General features: G+C 32.6%; 1 protein-coding gene across 3 annotated transcripts in view; it reads right to left on the bottom strand.

Moving 5' to 3' along the window:
• The window catches only part of LOC121128531 (uncharacterized), a 345,068-nt gene that overhangs the window by 131,488 nt on the left and 191,712 nt on the right, over positions 1–21,868 (bottom strand). The window lies entirely within an intron of this gene.

Below are 21,868 nucleotides of genomic sequence, written 5' to 3'. Positions count from 1 at the left end.
TTATTCGATCAAATTATGGAACAGAGCAAAAAAATCAAGCCCCCCCGATTGTCCCACTCCATTAAAAGGTTGGATATCCCTGGTGTAGAGTGTCAGGAAACAGCTTTCTCTCTCGCCCCGTTTCTCTAGGATTTATGAAGGGTTTTATATCTACCATTTTGCGTATGATAAATAGGATCAACAGTGAATGGGTTTTCATCACTGGAAAAATAAAAATAAAAACGATTTCCATTCACAGTAACATGGCGATTGTCATCGTCGACGAAAAAGTACGGCCCAATGACACCGCCAGCATGCAATCCAAACCAAACAATAATTTTTGGGGATGTAATGGCGCCTCATGAATCACGTGTGGGGTTTTTTCCGGTCCAAAAGTGCATATTTTGCTTATTAACAAAGCCATTGACCCAAAAATGTGCCTCATCGCTCCAGATGATTTTACGTTGAAAATCAGGATCATTTTCGAATGTTCCTTGAGCCATTTTACGAATTCCCGACGTTTGAAGTGGTCAAGCGGCTTCAGTTCTTGTGTTAACTTGATCTTATACGGGTGTAGGCCAAGATCTTTTCGCAAAATTCGCCACAACGATATCGCAGAGATGCCCAACGATTGAGAACGGCGAGTAAGAGACACATTTGGCCCATCTTGAATTGATGCAGTTGCGGCAGCAATATTTCTTACACTTCGTGTATTTCTTTGTCTCAATGGCACAGGAACATTATGTAGCGTGTATGTGAACCCAAATTTTTTCCCCAAACGTTGAATTGTTGATTGTTGACTACGTTAACAATAAATTGACGTTAACGCTCTTAAAGTTTGGATCAAAGATTCACCACTTTTGTAATAAATTTTAATAATTTGCAAGCGCTGCTCGAGTGTGTACTGCTCCATGATAAAACTACAATTATTTCTAAGCACAGCAGTTAAAGAAACAATAACAAATATTACGTAGTTTTTGAAACCTCTCAACGTAAAATGTGAGCGCCCTTATTGAAAAACCTCTTATAAGTAAACATTAAAGGAATCTTCTTTGAAGTCCATATAAATGAATTTTATTTTTTTCTCTCGGAACTACAATATAATCAGCCATCTCAGTCATTTTCATTAATGGATTAAATTTATATGTCTCTAGGATGGAGTTAGTTTGTTTGGTCGACCGCTTTGGAGTTTTTCTTCAATGTTATTTGCAGCTCCAAGTCAAGTCAAGCCCTCCAGGCCTTTTGCTTTCTGACAGGGAGCATGCTTATAATGTTGGTACTGAATTTACCAGGATGGACTAGAACGGTAACATCCAATCTTTTGATTTCAATTTTCCAATTAAGAATATTTAATCTGTTCTAAAAATCTCACTTTTAAAACTATCGTGTCAAAAAGTTCAAAACGGATGTTTACAAAAAATAATAAAGAAAACTCTTAAATTTTCATTTTAATAACATTGGAACACCCAATACACTGAACATTTTTGTGTTACTGTTGTGTAAGCATGATATGAAATATCACTCCTCTAAGAGAATAGTATTTTTTTTTAAATGGTCAAACTTTAAAAAAGGGAGAAATTACAATTGTGCTCTGTCCAACTTATCCTAAACTGTACGTAAGGACTTTTATCAATGTAATTTATGTACTAGTAATAAAATAAATTTTTGAAAGGAAAATAATTTATTTTGTCTCTCCTAAACGATTTTAAAATGTTCAGACATTTTTATTTGGAAGAAGCTATAAATTAAGCACCCGCCCATGATTTTTTTTAACCCTCCTTCAGTGAACATCCTTTTTATAACGCAGTCAATGTACGGGGGGAAAAATAAACCCCAAAAATGAAACGTATTTCATTAAATGACAAACAGTTTAATAGTAATTATTGCGTCATTTAAATTTGTAATATTTCCTTTAACTATTCCACCCATTTTGCACTCTTTAATATAAATTAAAATGCTGAAAACACTCGTATACATATAAGTCATCGAGAAAGAAAATAAATCTTAACACTATGAGTTGTGTATTCCAACCATATAGAATTTGTTATTCTTACAGTAAAAACTATAAATTATAGAAAAATTTATATGAAATGGTCATTACTTTATCCAAATTATGTGAATCAAATTAGTGTGTTCAGTTTTTAAAGAGGTTGCGTGTATTATATAATATAATAACTCACCCATCATAGGCCTTAGTCCATACATTGAAAAATTGAAGAATCCATTAAATCAAAAGGAAAAGCAAAGGTATTTCTTTTAACAAAAACAGTAAATTAAATTCACTAAACTAAAAATTGCTAAATATACGAATACATTCTAAGCAAACCACTATCAATATAGACTAATAATTGCATATATTTTTATATAATGTTTTTGAGGAGTATACTGAAAAGTATTGAGAAAAACTATAGATTCAAAGGAGAAGCATTTTTATAAATCTGGAGGTGTACAGGGTGACCCAGAAGTCTTCAAATTAATATTTCTCCTAGACGGCTGTATATCATTTAATACTGTTTGTTGGCTATGATTAATACATCTTCTATATTTGTATCATAAATAAAAACTTTTTTTCTAATAGGTGTTCTTGAGCCTCTAACGACGACATCATATATATGAAGCGCCATAATTTCGTTTCATTTGGAAGGAAAAAACTGTAGGGCTATTACCATAACCCTGAAAGACCTCAAAGTGTCCTAGTCAAAGGTCCACTATACGATAAAGTACTACAAAAAGACTAGGAGTGTCGATGACAGACCCAGTAGTGGGTACCCGTGGTTCATGGGGACATCCTGGTTGATCGAGGCAACAAGGTCGATGATTAACCGTAAAAAGAAGCGCTCAATGGGAATGATAGCTCATTGAGCTCGGGTGTCTCGAGAAACCATGCATAGGGTGTTCAGGGAGGACTTGATGATGAAGCTGTATCGTCACAAAAATAGCAGCTTTGGAGCAAAGCCATAATGTCCAAGAGGCAGACCCAGGCAAAGATTTTTCTGAAAATCCTCAATTATTTTACGCAAGTTTCAATCATTTGGACTGACGTGAATATCCTTAGCGTGGAGCTGGCTTACAACAGTCACAAAATCACGTGCTATGTCAGAGCATCGAGGAAAATTCCTATGAACGAGCGCAAGCCGGTCTTGCTGATGGTCCGGGAGGGCATAACCTCCTGCGGGTTGAAGACGCCCTTGATCTTCATTCCCGTTTGTGCATAGGGTAATCAACGTGTCTATCTGAACATTTTAACAGTCCCAAGTGCTTCTCTGGATCCAGGAACAGCAATTGGAAGGGTATTTCTGCTTCCATAGGGACAACAGTTCGGAGGAAACCATTACTTCCTTGGCTGTTGAAGTTGTTCTAAGACTACTGGGTCACCCTGTATAATATCCCAGTTCAATAACAGAGGGCTAAGTAACAATAAACTATAAAAATTACATTATAATAATATTATTATAATATAAAAAATATAAAAAGTCTAATAATTTGTTCCTCAAAATATATGTATTTGAGATGTTTAAAAAATACTCATAGCGTTTTTGAAAAAAAGGAGATATAGTTTAACATGTATTAATGTCAATATTTACTTTTTTGGATATGGGCAAACATATATAGATAAAAAGTTATTATTTCCCCACTATTTTTTAAACGGGTTTTAAATTTAAATTTCATTTTTATTAAATCGGTCTATTTGAAATTTTCAAATCTTATATAATGATTGTGAAACACACACATTACGAGTATGTGGTATAAACAAATTTATTTTTGAGTTTGGGAGATCTTGCAATAGATTAACTTTCAACAATATCCTCGGAAGAAGAATAATGTATATAGTACCTTTAATATTATGATCAATTGAAATCGTTTTTTTATCATATTGAGTTCAATTCTTATTCGATTCATAAATTTTTTTTAAATTATATTAGTACACATGTCTACAACGTATATTGAAAATATCAGCCGTTTTGTATTCTTGGGTTGTTTTTGACAGATAAAAAGGTTAGACATCTTTTGATGTACTATGCAATTTTATTATTATTGAAAAAAAAAATTAAAAAAAATAGGGGTAGTTATTTAACACCTTTTGATAGATTTAATATTATTCTAAAATATTTTTCCCTAAGTTCTCTAAACGAAGATCACACCAAAAGACGGTAAAAAAACAAACAACTTGTGCAACTGTTGCAAATTTAAGAAGCAAATAGGAATTGAATTTGAATTACAAAACAAGGTTTCTTTTTTATGAAACCTCTTATACATAGCATTATAGCCAAGGTCAGTTTATAATTTGATGACTCAAGTCCTACGTTAGAGTTCGAACGATATATCTGTGAGCAAAAGTAAAGTTAAAGCCAATTTTTGTTAGTTTTACTTAGATAAATTGTTAGAATGTCAAATTTGTCAACTAATAGCGACATTATAATGATAGAAACCAAACAAGTAAATTTTTTTCAAAAAAAAAAAAAAATTATGAGTTTTTAAAAACTAATCCATCAAAAATCCAAACTTAGACAGTTTATTACATAGTGTTAAAATTGTCTTTGTTAGGGATGGGATTCTTGTAGTGAAATTTTACGGTTATATTCTCATTACGCTCTTTAAAAGTCATTTTTGGATCGAGGGTTTATGACTGAGTGAACATAACTTAAAATCTTTCCTTAAAGTGTTTTTTACATCCAACCAATACGAAAAAAGTATATACAGTTTAATTTTTTATGCGGATATTGCCGTAATATACAGGGTGCGATTACTACTGAGACCGGTTTCAAACATTTATAATACTCTACATATTTCCAATAAAAATAATGATAGGCACTTGAAATTTTCAGAGGATATTTATTAATATGTATTGTTTCGATTTAACGGATAAAATTTCCATCTTGAGTCACTATTCCTTCCGATTGGTACCGTACATAGCGTTCTCAACGTTTTCCCTCGGGATATTGGTGTACACTGTACAGACTCATGAAGGAGGCGATGAAAGACTTCTTATTATTAGGGAATCTTATTAGTGCCGTTCTCATATAAAGCAGTCGAGGTAATTAACATTGACGGAGGAAAGGCCCAGACATCCTATTCCCAGAGTTGTGGGCTGGGGCACCATCTTGTTTGAAAATGTATGGCTCTCTCCTGGCTATCTGATCCATCAAGGGCTTCCTTACTAAGAAGTCAGAGACCTCAATATCCCAGAGTTATGGCCCTCAAGGACAGTCCCGGATTTGTATTGACGATGCCCTGAATTTGAATGCCTATATCGTTTCAATGTATATGACGACGGCATTTCCTCCTTGTTATTCACATCAAACTCATAAGGATTACCACCATCCTGTAGGGACTTTTTCTAAACTCGTTTGTAGTTCTTGAATATATTTTAGGAAATAACTCTCCAATCTCCCACATTGATCATTCCGCACTTTACCCAGTTATTATGGTTTATCTCTCAGATTCTTGTACGTGCCCATTCATAGTTACGGCTCAAACAAAAATGTATTCTACGAACTCCGTTATTATTACGTCAATCAGCTGATATAAAACAACTTTCTTTTTTTACGATCATGAAAGGAAATTCCACCCTGGATCATCTTACAGCATTTATTCAATTATTTAAATTGCTAATTGACAAGTTTGTAAAAATAATCATCATATATTCTGAATATCACAAGACTACAGCATCACTCCGTATCAATCCAAAGCATGAATACTTTTAATTCCTTTACAAACATGTAAACATAGAGCTGTGTATATTTTACATTGATGCATAAATGTTTAAGTCATTGTATGCAATCCTCCAAATTTGAAATTATTTCATATAAGTACAAACATAAACTATTTATTAATATTGCAATTGTAGAACGTATAAGTTTGAATATTGGAGTAGTATACTGAGTGCACCGTTGTTTAACAACGAATTTCAGAAACATACAACAGCTGTGCATGTCCAAGTGGGATGTTACCTCTTTTTTTAGAGGCTAACCAGAAGTTTTTGGCGTTACTTACAAAAAGAGCATCGATAAACGAAGTATTCATTCCACAATCGTGGAAAAGGCAGAGTGTCCTTGTTACAATCCGTACTGGAACCTAATTTTGAGATTGCATACATCTTAAACATGGAGAGTTAGCAAAGAACCGGAAGAGTCTGGAGGTTACAGCAAAAGTCGACTCCATAAACTGGGCATAGAAAACGTTGACGTTGTTGTCAGAATTTGGTTTTACTTTGTTGGACCCAGTATTTGGCCTTCAAGCTCATTGGACCTCAATTTCAAGGACTTCATTGTGTGGGGTAAAGTTGAGCAATATAACAACAGATCCTCCTGCAACACAAAAGCTGAGATGATGTTCAGGATCCGGGAGTAATTCTGGAATCTGTCAAAAGAAACTCATCAAGACCTGCTCCCGTTCCTGAGGTCGAACAAAAGCCATTATTGATGCTAAAAGGGATTATATTGAATAGCAATAAAAAATATTTCGCTTTTATTTTGCATTGTTTTTTTTTATTAAAATTGGATGATTGGTTTTAGCAGAAACTCCATATAAATAATCGTGTTGGTTGTTGAATAGAACTCGCCCCATGTAAAAATTTAAAATTTTTCGAATATAATGATGTTTGATTGCACATGTATTGAGTATCTAAATCAAGTATAATCCGATTTTATTCATTCACTCTGGTGTAGATTATGTAAAAATCTTTTTAGATGGAAATGATATTTTTAATTGTGTTATTTAAATATTTAGACAATGAACGATTATGTATATAATATATACATAAAATAATTTAAATAAAGTGTTTTCTAATTGATTTTAAAGGCTTTGCAAAGATTCATAAGTAGTTTATATTTAACTATAGGGTTTTTAGAAATCACCGTCCATTTTTGAGGTTTCGTTAAACCGTCTTTTATCATGGTATATGGTTCAGTGACCCCAAATGAACTATTTCTGAACTCTATATGGGCTTAATATAAAAAACTTTTTTTGACATCATTTTACACGGGATGAGATTTTTGTGGAGAAAAAGCACAAGTCTTTGAAATTAGAAAAGGAAAAACAACTGTTCTGTATGTGTTTTTTGTCTTTTTTTGTTCATTCTGTTGTTGCAGTGTTAACATTAATTTTTTACCTCCCGACCCTTTTTTATTTATCATAGAAAGAGTTAATTAACAAAAATAAAAATAAAAAGGAAATCCAGGATTGTTCAAGGGTCTGAACAGGAGAGCCCTGTCTGCAAAGTGGACGAAAGGAAAAAAATACTTCTGTCAGATAGGAGGGACAGTAGTTTAGAGACATGGGTCTTCTTGACGAATTTCTTTTTGTAAAAGTTAAGTCCTCCGGCCATTTATTCTATATTAAAATCTTACAAAAAGCTAGTTATGGCTAAGAGAAAAGATGACTTTCGTTTATTGCTAGTATCAAAAGTGGCCTCTCCACCCTTACAAGGCTCTTTCAACCCACAATTTTAATGCTATCTGGATCTTATGGTGTGAAACCCTAAGATCTCTTCTATGAATTCTCATGGACTTGAGGGGATTGGCCTTGGGTGTTTTCTTTCAGTCTTCCAGGTCCAGTTTGGCCTTTTGACAGAGTCCTTCTTCCTCTCTAACATTTTTGAATTCCTAATGGCGCAGACAGTGGTCCTGGAGACGAATGGCAATTTGTCAATCACGTTCAACTATAACTTTCTTGACTTGTACGTAAGCGAAAGACCTCAGGTTTGTTATGTTTTATAACTAATTTTTATGCTTTAATATAACAAAATATGAATTAATTTCAATCACTCAACCTTCATTAATAATTAAATTAGTAAGTATTCAGATTTCCCGGTATTTGAAGTAGAGATGTACTGATTCCAAAAATGTCAACTGATTCTGATACCATCTTTATGAATGATTTGTATAATGATTTCTTATTCATATTATGTATACAGGAAATACATAAGCAAATTTCAAAATTATTTACTTTTTTTAATCCTTAACTTTTATTAATTATGACTTGTCAAGAAAATATATAATTAATACAATTATAATTAGTTGTAAAATCATTTGAAATTAAAATTATTGAGAAACTTAATAATTTTAATTTCAAATTAACTCATATATATGGCCTGCATTACTAAATAGACTATCATTTTCAATGGATAGACTTGCATTTTGTTATGTAAGTCTATTATTATTGCACTAGTTATTTTATGTATATTAAAATATAAACTAAAGAACAACTAATTTTATCTGGAGTCCCTACATGTAGGAGGCGGCCCTAGTATTAAACCTAGGTAAGTCTATGCTATGATCCTCACTTCCTTTTGTTGGTTGATCATTTGAGATAATAAAATTAGAATCATTTATGGGGTTGATAATCTTTATAATTAAGTAAACCCCATTGGCTTCTTCATTATTGAGCCGATTCTCATGCATCAGTACACCTCCAATTTGAAGGGAAGTGATAGAGGATTTAGAACTGCACTTGACTGAACGACGAATGATACTATTAATAACAATTATTCATCACATTTGTGATTTACCCATATAAACATTTCCATTAATAATTATTAATCATATCTTCTGTATTATGTAAATATTTACAATGACTACTAATGGAATAACCTCCCTGGATATGTTAATATCTACAAACACTTCGTACTATGTACTTCTTCCGCTATTATAGACATTATTAAGAGCTCCAATTTCTGTTCTTTATAGACTATATAGACACCATTTTTTATTCCTGTATACATACATATATACAGGGTGCACACTGCACAAGCATTCTGTGTCTTGATAATGATTTTTTTTTTTCAAATTTTATATTCAACCTGTTGTTAGATTAAAAAAAGGAAATCAGATTATGAAAGCTTGTGGGTTCTAATTCACTTTATTCAGTAAAATCAACTTCATCCTCTATACAACGTCAAATGTGCGAGAAGACCTTCGCCAATTTTTCCCTGGACAGATCCTGGAATTCCTATTTGGTGTTGCAGGGGTTTGTTTGTCGTTAGATCGCACCCCTCAAAAAAAATTCATGAGATTCTGATCTGACGTATTTTATGCCAAAAGTCCGGCTAGATGAAATCTTCAGATTGTTTTGGTACCATTTGAGCCTCTTTTCGAGGTGTCACAGGAAGCTGAGTCCTGCTGCCACACCTAATGCCTCTCTTTGCCAACGATGTCGATCTAGAGCTCTGTCTGGCCAAAATTATCTACCTATTTTCCTGATGGACTTCTCTAGGTCCTCATTGACGATTTGCTAGATTATGGCCACGCAATCCGGTGTCTTGACATAGTAATTCCAACATGGACCTCAGCCCACATTACTGTTTCCTCAAAGTTACCTTTAGAGGCATAAAATCCCCTCCTATGAATGAACGTCTCATTGAGTTGCAGAGTTCAAGCAATTATTATGTTGTCGCTTCCGACACAGATTCCAAAGAGGACTCCGTGCCTTTTCCAGCAAATTTGTCATTGGGTTCAATTTGTTTTCAACTGGTGTAGGTTTGAAGAAACTATCTAACAAACAAAAAATCAGGTGCATAAGTACTTGCCCCAGAGAGCGCGCCAAAGTGGTGGCATAGATAGCTTGCGCACCTTGTATAGTTAACTGGGTGCGCAAGCTATATATTTCATGTATCTGTTTTATTATTGTACATGTTATACATTTACGTATCTGCCTGCATAACTAGACAATGCATCATAACTCCCTCATTTCCATAAAGAAATAAAATGAACATCTCTATATAACAACGGCTATTAAAGTGTAGGGCAAATTATCGCTTCATAATGTGGTATGCTACAAGACATGAAGCTGTATAAATAGCTTATCAAAACGTGAGGAGGGTGAAAAAAGAATAGATTTAACTCCACTAACGAAGTTGAATGGAATTCATGTAAATTTTCCTCTCGTTTTTTTTTATAAGGTAGATGAGGAAAAAAAGTTAATGTCCCATTTGGATAAAATTTTGTAGAAAGATTATATATATTTAAAATAAGAGGTTATACAATTTAGAGTGGTCAAGATTAAAGGTCAAAAGTCAAGTTCACTGTTAAAAACTCATTAGATTACAACTTCGAAACAAATTAGGATACACCACTCAAATTACATAGTTGTTTCAAAAGAAATATTGTGCTACATCATCGTTTCGTCTATAATCATCTGAAATAGTAAAAATTATACTAGTAATTATAAATAATGTTTTTTCATTCCTTATTTATTCGGTCCAGTCTGTTTAGTGCAGTCTCTGGACTGGTCATATCAGTCCTTGATACCTGTCCTTCGGACTGCCAGTACTAGAACTGATTTAAAAAAAAAAAAAAAAAAAAGGTAAGTGACGTCATAAAGGAGCAAACTTCATAGGTTTTAGGAATTATATACAGAACAGAACTGGACGGGACTGAAGTTTTCAGCCCTAAATAAGGACTGACAAACACTAATTGTTATACTTTTCCTGAAATTTTGTTCAGCTAAATTCAAAATAAATCCTATCAAAATATGTATATTATATAAGTTTGATGTCTATAAATCATATAAAGGGTGCTCCAAATAAATTGGGAAAATCTTGAAAGGATTATAACGAACATTATATTTAATCAGAGTAACTACATTTGACCAATTAGTGTAACATATTATGTTGTTTATATTTATATAAAGAAAAAAAAATGTGATCATCTATTATTCTAAATTTTAATTCATTATTGATTTTTTGTTGACGCGCCAAATATATTCTTTCATGAAATTTCTAAATAAATTTGACGAAAAAAGAAAAAAAAAGGCTGGTTTTCGAATATTTTTATTTTATTACTATTCCTTGCTTTGAAAATATATTCTTTAAGAAATTATTTAAGGACTGACAATAAATATTTATTCAAGTGTATTGAAGTTTAGGTCGGCGAAGGTTGCCATAAAGTGTCCATAGCTTATCAGTGGATGACATTTATGAGGGGAAAAAAATTATAATTATTAAATAATAAGAGTTTTTAAACTAAAGAGGCACATTTTATATACTATTTTTTTATTCATTTGAGATGGCCCATTACAAATTACATAATTAAATAAATAACCAAAACCACAATTATGGTGACTTTTACGTTAAAGTGAGGTTTGTCTGTTGTTGACGCCTTATAACTCCAAGCAGTCCCGGTTACTCTCCTAGTGAATATATAAATCAAATCAATATTTTTGCAAAATAGATACCATAAATCTATATTAATGAGTGGATGAGCTACTCATGTATAAATTGTGTCTACATCTATCTAGCTTGAGATAAAGAATATAACCTGATATACTGTTTATCTCACCTCATCAAAAAAAAAAAAAAAAAAAAAACACTAAGGCACTAAAAAATTATATAATTAATGTCCATACATGAAATTAACAACAGTTTCAAAAATAGTTCGTAACCAGGAAATTCAAGAAGGGGTCCTAATAGATACTTGAAGGAGTTTTCCAATTCTCACCATAGTTAATTCAGGTGAGTAAATTTAAAAGTAATGTTGGATTTGGTTATTATTCATTATCGAAAAAATTCAAGTATAAGAAAGGAGACAGGTTATACTTTAGTATAATTCGAACAATAATCAAAGCTTGAATCGTTTGATTAATGATTGAACCCATTTTTAGTATTACTTAGAAGGTTAGTAAAAAAACTACAGACGCTCCTTTCTTATTAAGAAAAAAGAGAGTTGATTGTTTACAAATTACAAAATTGGTATATTGCCCTAACATAGACTAGTCTCAACACAGAACTCAAAAACTCCTGCTCGAATACAACTATATTTTAAGGATATATTAAAACGTGTATAAAATTTAATATATTATGTTGGGGAAAAAGTATTTTGATGTTTCCTCCCATATAAAAAGCGTAAAGGGCTACGGAAGAAATATAAACCCATATGTTAACAGTTGCAGTATCGCCCAGGAACTGAACATTGATCATAAAACCGTTTTGAACCAATTGCAGCAGACCAGATACAAAAAGAAACTTGAAGAGGAAAGGAATCCTGTTTCATCAAGACAACACCTGGCTGCATACATAATTGATGGCCCGCCAAAAGCTCCGGGAGCTTGGGGGGAAGTTCTTATGCATCCACTCTACAGTCTGTACCTGGAACCAGGTGCCTACCATCCGTTCCTGTTTACCAACGTGCTTGGGAGTACAAATTGGGTAGCAATGGATGCATGTGAAAATTGGGTGTCCTAGTGTCTTGCCAATAGGGACAAGGGGTTCTACGAGAAGAGTATTAAGAAGTTGGATTCTCGTTGACAACGTTCTTCCTTTGATATCTACATACACAACATATTATTGATACATATGAAACGCAGATAAAGACAGAGTATACCCCTGAAGATTTTTTGTGGAGTTATAATTGTAAGTCCTTGTTGGATTTAGAGCAGAATTGAGGATCGACATCGGAGTAATATTTGCCTTTGTTCTTGTTTATTTCCTTGTCCCACTCGTTAGAGCTGCTTGTAGGATAACTATGTTCATTTTTTGCCTTTTTAACATGCCCAAAATGGTCTTGATTTGCATTGGTAGTAGTGGTGACAATTTTTAAAAGTTTTGGCCTTGTCTTGGTCTCAAGGTTATTCTGATATTCCTTATTTAGAAAGGAAAAATAAGAACTATTAGGTCCCTTGATATCCAGTATAATGGTTTTGAATACCACACTATTACTAAATATCTTAGCATATCAGTTTTGTTTCATTTTTTTGTTAAGTAATTATTTATTTATGACGTCCACATATGATTATTGTAGAAATGTATTCAAACAAAGGTAGAAAATACATTTAGATATTAGGTAATATGGAGCTCCACCCAATTCCAAGATACAAAGAAAATTCCACAAAAGACAACCGCCTAACGACAATTCATAACATTACAATTTAATGTTTTTTTTTATAATAAATATATTAATAAAGGGATGACAGAGGACTTTTAAAAATAATTTTGTGTCAGTCCAGTCTAAGATCAAACCCATGTAGTATTATGCAGGTCATAATTTTAGACTGATGATTGCATTACAGTACTTTACCATCTAGTTCAGTCCCATTTGTAGGTCCTTAAAGAAGTTTAAATCTATCCCTCATACGTCATTGAAGTTTTTTTTATCTTTCCGTTATATAACTAAGTAAAAAAATCAATATATTCTTATTATATAGCATCATAATGAAAACAGGAATTTTTTGTGCAAGATATGTGAGAAGCTTTTAATACATATTTCATTTATCTTATTTGGTATAATAAACAATTGGAATTCTTAGGAAAAATTCCAAAGCCCCGGTATTCCGACAAGACTGGACTGGCCCCCAAAAAACAGGACCGGTACAACATTACTCCTAAGGACTGTCATCAAATACGACAGAAAAATATTAAGTCATAAGGAAGAAACACCTCTATGGCGTAACGAACAATTGTGTTTTCCTTCTTTTTAAGGACTACAAAGTGGTACTGGACTAGACTGGACTGATCTATATCCATCTGTGGTCCGTGTTTCCGACACAACCCAAGTTGCAACAAGTTAAAAAATCGAGTATGACATATAAGCTTAAAAAATAGACTAAGGAATAAGTATCTAGTATTTTCACTCTATTAAAATATTACATTAAATTTTTATAACAAGAGATATGTCCGGGTAATACCCATACCCGTGGAATCGTATGGGTGGAGTGTGTATTTATCGACGGATACCATTTGTTATTTCAATTTATATCCTAATTAACTGGTAATTTTGAATCTTTCCCTACAGTCAGCCATGAAAAAGAGGAAATAAACACGAATCCCACTTCTTATATAGCAAGGACATATAGGGTGGAATTACAGTGTCGTCGATCCCCAATTCTACTCCGAGCCTAACAAGGACTTGAATTCATAACTCCCTAGGAAACCCTTATTGTTAATCTCCGTCTTTCATTAGCACACGTAATAGTTATTACTTTATACTGACAAGTTTATCCCTTTTCAAGAATTAAATAATCATTTATTTTGTTGCTTTTTGAATCACTTTTCGTTTAGAGGTTTTAGAAGTAATTATATAAAACAAAAAAAGATGCAAATTTAATACGCAACATATATTATATTTTAGTTGTCAGATAGCAGCTTTAGAAAGTAAAAAAATAATGTTCAGGTTGAAATACACAAAAAGTCGTTTCACCATTCTAGGACATACTTCATACACCCTTACTCATGTTCCCTACCTATGATCAGAGGTGGGCATTCTCCTAATCACTTATCCGCCAATTAGAAAAAAATCAAGGGATTAGAGGATTGAGAGATTAGTGGTGTACCAAAACTGTAGAGCGCTAATTCCATCATTATTTATGTGGTGACGTCATCTGTCACCCCATTGAGAGGTTGTGGAGTATTGTAATATGTTTAATAATTAGGTAGGAGGGAAAGAGAGCCGTTAATAGAGGAAGTTTGAAGAGTAAGAACGTGCAGTTATTTCCTAAAGACGTGTAGTTAATTTTATAGTTGTTGAACCTACACTTCATACTTACTCAGAGATCGACTGGTTTTTTCAAAATTTGATATTTGAGTCTATCGTTTCAATACACTTTGGGTTTGGGAACCTCTGACCTACTGACCTAAATGGATTTTTTGGTAATCTTCTGGTCAATTCACATACCTTTATATTAAAATTATTTAACTAGTGGATTTACGTTAGAAAATTAGCGCTCATAGATCCATGAGTTGAGAAAATTAGTCATAACAGAACGTCCAAGGAAATTAGAGGATTAGCATTTTAGCAGAGTAAGTAAAAATAGTGGGTACCACCTACCTCTGTCTATAAGTAACTTAGTTGCATTACTGCATTATTCTATACTTCGGAATATTTTTTGTAATTAGGTTTATTTTGCTACAAATTAATTGTGTGTATTAAAATACAAGGATAAATACTCTGTTCTACCCTCCAAAGTTCCACCACCCATACCTACTCGATTTCATAAAAATATATACCCAAAACTTGATTCTGATAAATTAGTTTTGAATAATAAGACTATTATAAAGGAGCTACGGAACAGGTGTAACATTTGAAGGATCTTATTCAAATTCATAAAGCGATGGACTATATCCTTAACTTTAAGATGTCTAGATTCAAAATGGAGTATCCAGGCCTTAATGAATAATTATTTAAATCAAAGACGTAATTATCTTTATTTTTTGGATAGATATTCTTGCCTATCCAGGATAAATAGTGGGTTCCATCAACAAACAATTGTAGTTCAAAATATAGTTACATACCAAAGAGCCTCCTACATTTGTATTTTTTTCTTTCAAAATATGCTTCAGTGCACAAAGAATAATGTAAGATATTTAAAATACAAACAAATAATACAAATTAAAGTGAATTTTTCACTGAATATAAAACCACTCTCATTTTATTTTTTCAAAATGTCGTGTCAGCATAACTTCATTCTTTAGCGTGACATATATATATATTTCCCATACATAAAAGTTATGATAGATGTTACCACAAAATTGGAGATGTAAGCGTTGTGATACTGCTTCTATTTTTAGCCTTTGATATTACTTTTCTGATGATTTAATTTTTTGACTGAGTAAAAATAAAAAGCTACCCAGATTTAGTGTCCTTAAAAAGTTACAATATCATTATGTAATATGATATGGGGTTTTTTAAATTCTAGAATTGTGACATGTCTTTAAATGTAAAAATATCAGTGCCACAATAAAAAAGCAACGCGTGAGCGATCTTCTCCTTGTCATTGTCAGTGCCAGGAAGGCTGGAAAGACACTTGGAATTTCCATTCAGACTCTCTACGATATCAAGAATTCCATTACAGCCCCATGCAGCTAAGAAGAACTTCTACAGCAAAAACCGGGTCGACTGCCTTCATGAGGCCCTCCTCCAGCCCTGACCTCAATCCTATGTCAGATTGGGCAATTGTTGGATCCCTACTTTGTATATTACACTGAGTAAAAACCAAAAAGTGTAACAATTTTCACCATGACATAAATTTAACCAAAAAATGGCAAAAAACTTACTTTGTCTCTAGATTAAAGTACAAAATCAAATCAAAAAGACTTAAAAAGTTACATTTTTAGTATATAATATGATATGAACAGTTGCTATTATTTTGAATTCTAGGATGTCTCTTTTTTTTATAATATGTATATGTAATTAAATAACTTTTAATGAAATAAAAAACACATTTTCTCTTAGGACTTGAAGTTGAATATATAATAATTTAATTAGTCATAGAATGACATAATTTTTGAAGGTGTTGGTACTTTTGACAAATTTTCTAACACTATTATTTATGAGTTAATTACACCTGCTGTTTACTCATAAATAAAATAGTAGCTATATATTAGGGGCATTAATGCATATTAATTTTATTAAGGCGAGACTGTTAAAATATATAATATGGGAAGATATTTTTTAAGAGAGTACTTTGGAAGAATGACATTCAGTCATTTCATGTATAAAAAATGCTTTTATATTCATAAAGTTACGTCAATAATGTAAGAAAGGATTTCAGAGCCAAAAGAATTTTATCCCTCTTAATAATATAAGAGTCTTCAGATACAATCTTAACTTTCTTGTCTTTTAAAAAAGAAGCTATAAACTATGTGACAAAACCAGCAATAGTAAAAAGATACAAATAATATTTTGAGATCGTTCGTTATCCTCGGCCTTCAATGACTTTATTGGTCGTTTCATCATAAAAATAATTCTTTCTATAAAAAAAAGTGCAACTTTTTTATATTGTCATATATTTTGGGTTTATTTTAAATACAATTCGGGAAAATAAAAGGTCTGAAAAAAAGTCACCAATGTCAAAATCACCAAAGTTCACACTTTATGGTTTACTTAAGTTAACATTATACGTAAGTGCAAATTTGAATATTTTCTTATCCAACCGTTACCGACTGTGATACAGTACCGAACAAATTCATTGATAGGTTGAAGGTTACGAACTATTTAGCTACAATTATTGATGATTTGAACAGATAAATATCCATACATTCAAGAAAATTTATAAAATATAATTAATATACATCAAAAAGTCGTAATGTGTATCATATAGTTGATTTTAAAACAAAACAAAACAACAATTTTTTCTAAAAATGTGTTAATTTTCAAAAAATTAAGGTCGTTAAGGCATCTTTAAACATTTGAGACAGTAAAAGACTATGCAAGGCTGAGATAGAGGTGCTAGTTAGATTTTACAATGTTAGAAGTATATTGCAATTTTAAGGCCTTATAATAAACTGTTTAATATTTGTTAAAAACAATTAATTTATCGATAATCTGCCAAATTTCAACTTTTTAGCCCTAGGATTGAGTTTGTGTGTTCCTCATTTGTTTTCACTTGGATTAACTTTATAAGCTGAAATTACTAGTTTTGCGGCCTACAGAGTATCTTTTTGAAAAATATGGGTGTTTTTTTCCTCTACATGACATTAGTGTTCTTCTTTACCTTCAAGGATCAGAATATATATTTTTAGACTCATAGAGCATTTGGATTATTTATGTACCTTTTTCAGAAATGGAAAAAATTCCCTGTAAGTAGAAAAAAGACCCTATCTTTTGAAGTATAATAAATTGCTCATTTTTGATCATATAGAAATAAATTATAGTTTGTCTTAAAGTAAAGATATACAGCTTCATAATAAGAAAATATACACTTTAAAAATTGATATTTTAAAAGTTATTGTTGTTTAAAAAATATTTTTGTACATTTATTAAGCTCTCAAGGTTTATTTACAGAATATAGGGAGGTCCAGATAAATTTGGATAATCTTTAAAGGATTATACCTAACAAACTAGATGGAGTAGAACCTTTTTTTTAAATTATTTGAAAGCTACACTTAATGTAATTCAATGACTCATGATAATATACATCTGGCATTTTGGCCTGCAAACAGTCTGGACCTAAAGCTGTGCGATTTTTATCTCTGGGGGAGGTTGAGCATGATGATTGTGCCAAGTAGCATTCTTTTGTGGAGACCCTGAAGAAGTCCATTCCTCGTACAATGGCAAGGAAATGTCCATAGGTTAAAAAAATATTAAATTTGAAGATCGTTCTCTTTTTTTAACTGCTGCCTGAACATCATTTGTTTGACTTAAGCTGTCATCATTAGTCTTCTAATGTTGAAGAGAGAACCATAGGTATAAAAAAATCAATTGAGTGTGAAAGGCGAAAAAAACCACTCAAGATTTGTTGCAGTGTTATAAGTTTAAGTCTCTTTTGGACTCGGAGTAGAATTGAGGATCGACATCAGAGTAATTACTGCCTATATCATTGCTGAATAGAGAGTGGGACTTGTGTTTTCTTGAAGCTAATTTAATGAAACTTCATGACAGCTAAACTACTCTTCTCCCTCAAACATTTTTCAAATCTCAGGTTGACCATGCTTCTTTAACATACGGGTATTTATTATCATTTGAATCTCTTGGAAATATCATCGAACTAATACACACGTTTGCCAATTCGTAAATAGCTTTGGATACAAATTATTTAGCAATGGACTCAACCATATGTTGGCTTAGAATGAAATTAAATATATCATGTAACCGATTTTATTGTTATATATACACAGATATTTGTTTAAATAGTTTACATAAAATATCTATTTAAAACTGACTTTGAATAAGGATCATCTTCACAATTGGATCTAGATATCTCTTGCATATCTTGAGCATTAAGATAGACAGTAAATCCCCCAAACTTACGATTATTGGATAAATAAACACGAGTTATAATAACTCCATCATCCTCTTGACGTCCATGAGGATTTGGAACGAAATGCAGTTCACTAGGGTATAAATAATCATCTCCTGTGCGCCAATATATGGTTCGGCCGGACTCAATGTCTAATTTACTCACGGCATTACCATACGGTCCTCTCAATGCTTCATTCCATCCCGAATGCGTCATATATAGAAACTGATAATTTTTGAAATGATAGCTCGGATTCATTATTGGGCTATTCCATCCTGTTTCACGAAAGAGGTATTTTGGAGAAAGAATCACTTTTTTAAAACTCTTTACATCTCTTATTGTTGATATATTCATTTCTTTTTGTTCGAAATGAAGAGGGAGTCGGAATCTCATCATATGATGCTCACGATTACTCTTATGGCTACAACAAGTAGGGGTTTTAAATGATGTATCGTATTCCTCAAAGTCATAGCCTAAAACATCCACGATAACATGACTTTTTTCTTCATAGCAATTTACAAAGCTAAAAAAGTTATATGGTCTATCCGTGACATAAGTGATCTCCATACTTCTTCCAGTACTTTTATCCACTATATGTAACTGATTCTTCTCTCCTGTCATCATTTTTGTAAACTCAGAATAGTGACTCCTATTAGCATGTTTCATTTGGTCTATATCAAAAGCCATGGGCTGCTCACAAAAGACCAAATAATTTTGTGTCATTCCATAGGTATGGAAGTAACCGATGTGATTAGTAAATCGTGATGGAATAATTCCCATGATCTCCACATCAAGAGAGACGTCCCGTCCCTCAACATAATTTGCAGGATATTTCATAAAATAATAGTTGTTCCCTGCACGAAAAGATGTGCCAATATTGTAGTAGTCTCCACTCTCATCACGCATTGGCCTGCCACTATGAAGAGTAAAAAGCTGCGACATGTCCACAATATCCCCAATATTCAAGCAGGTTTTGTAACGAGAGTCCCATGAATCATTGCTTCCAAAGGAGTAGCATTTACACTCTCCCATGGGGTAATGAAGATTTTTCATACTCAAGGATTTGCAATTCATAAGGGAATCGTAAGTCTCATTTTCACTTCTTTGAAGCATTTGGTATTGAGATAGTCCATACTCCTTATCTGGATGGGAGATGTGAGGGTTATAGAAGCGTTCTTTTTTATGGGGGAAATTGTTCCGTCCCTCTGGAAACGTGTTTAAGGAATCAATCCATGAACTACAACTCCATTGATGTCCAAATTCGTCCCTTTCCCTATAATTATTTTTAAACATGAGGGCCTTGAACCAATCTGGAAGTCTGCTTTTTGAAAATCTCGCATTGGATGGTGAAGTAAAGAAAGGGTTATATTCCATGATGATGCTTTTGTATACTGATGGCATTCATGGTGTAAACAGTCTCTTTTATACCTAACTTATGTGCTCAGTGATAGCCTAATTTGATCATTTGGCTTCAATAATTGTCACCCTCTTTTTTCTTTACAAAAAGTAAAAGTTTCTAAGGCTTTAAAAAAATTGAGGCTTCCGGTTTTTTTCCCCCTTTCAGGAGATAATTCCCATAAGTCATCTGTCAAATTAAGTTACTAATGGAGAAAAAATATTCTATTTTATTATATTACCTCCCAAAGATGACTAATTACAATACAAATTATATTATTCAATTTTATTTGTGAAACATATATAAAGATTTGTATGCAATATAGCTTCTAAAAATCATGGAAAAATATTAAGCTTTCGTCATAAAAATAATAATCTCACAAAAACTTGGGGAATTCTTGTGCTGAGGGCAAAATAAATAAACAAAAACTTTATTAACATAGTTAATAAAGTCTCATATATGTACATACTAAAAATATACTTAGTACAGCTCCTTCTTGGAGAAAATATGAAGATTCAATTTGAAGTATGTTGAAATAATGTTCATTTATGTAATTGATTAAATTATAAAATTTTGCCAAATCATGTCTTGGAAGAAAATGTTTAAAGATTCAAAATGGTTTTGAATCATTTTAAATACGGGGAATATGTTTTTCAATTGATAAATCTTCCACCTGAGTAATAAATTTAGGTGTAGAAAAAAGAAGTTCAATATTTCTAATGATTTTTTTTTTCATTAGTGTTTATCTTCTCGACAATCAAAACAGTACTCGACTATTTTCATGATTGTATCCACAGTTTCGACAATTGGCCTTCCATAGCGTGGTGCATCTTTGACATCAACATTACCGGAATCCACGAAACGAAGTTGCACGTAATGGCCTGTTAGAGTATAAAGAGCATAAACACTATTCAAATTTTCAGCCGTCTGGTTTGCCTTTACCCATTGATCATAGAAAAACTGTAAAATATGTGGTATTTTATCCTTGCCAGTGTCCATCTTTGACGACCACTCAAACAATCCCAAAAATGAATAAGAAGTTTTTTTTAGAAAGAACTCTTACCTTTCTAACGCCATCCATCGTAAACCGGTGGTACTTATACACGTGAGATACACATTATTATAGGCATCTATTGGAAAAATAATGGATTACTTTTTATTTCCCCTATTATTTAAAGAGTTGGATATATATTCGTGGGAAGTGTTTTGAACTATGGATGCGAGTGATGTTTGAGTAATCAAACTCTACACGGCATCTTTAAAAATGGGGTGAGGGAGGTAGTAATGGTATTATTGGGGTGGCCAGGTTTTGACGTCCACAAAAGCTGAGACATTGGCTTGTAGCTTGTAGCCAATATTGGACAATTTTGGCTCTGTGAACCGTGCACATAGTACTGTTAGAGCAAATACGGGCGCTTGACCGCGACTCTGTTAATCTACGGTCCACAGTGTGTAATCCACAGTGAGTTTGAGGAATTCAAGATAGTGATCCCGCCCTTACTCGAGACAACGCCAAGGGCTATGATTAATGCAATGTGCTTACGCTTCTGCAAAGGGACGACCACTGCCTGGCTCTTGGTGATCAATCTTCCTTCTTTCTGTTGTTTTAGGCGTCCACAACGAAGGCTTTTTCCTCTGAGATAAATCTGAGTGGAAGCATTTGACCAATCTTCATTTGTTAGATCCTATATGATGTTGTATTGTTAAAATGTTTTTGTAATTTTTTTCTTTTCTGATACCATAGATACGACAAGGCATCTTATACCTAGCACTCAAAATATATGTTCAATAAAATCGAACATGAATTATGGTTTTTTTAAAGTAATA

The sequence above is a fragment of the Lepeophtheirus salmonis genome, chromosome 13, assembly GCF_016086655.4.
Source record: "Lepeophtheirus salmonis chromosome 13, UVic_Lsal_1.4, whole genome shotgun sequence".
NCBI classification, from domain to species: domain Eukaryota; kingdom Metazoa; phylum Arthropoda; class Copepoda; order Siphonostomatoida; family Caligidae; genus Lepeophtheirus; species Lepeophtheirus salmonis.
The sequence above is the reverse complement of the archived record's forward strand: the minus strand, read 5'-3'. Positions and strand labels throughout refer to the sequence as shown.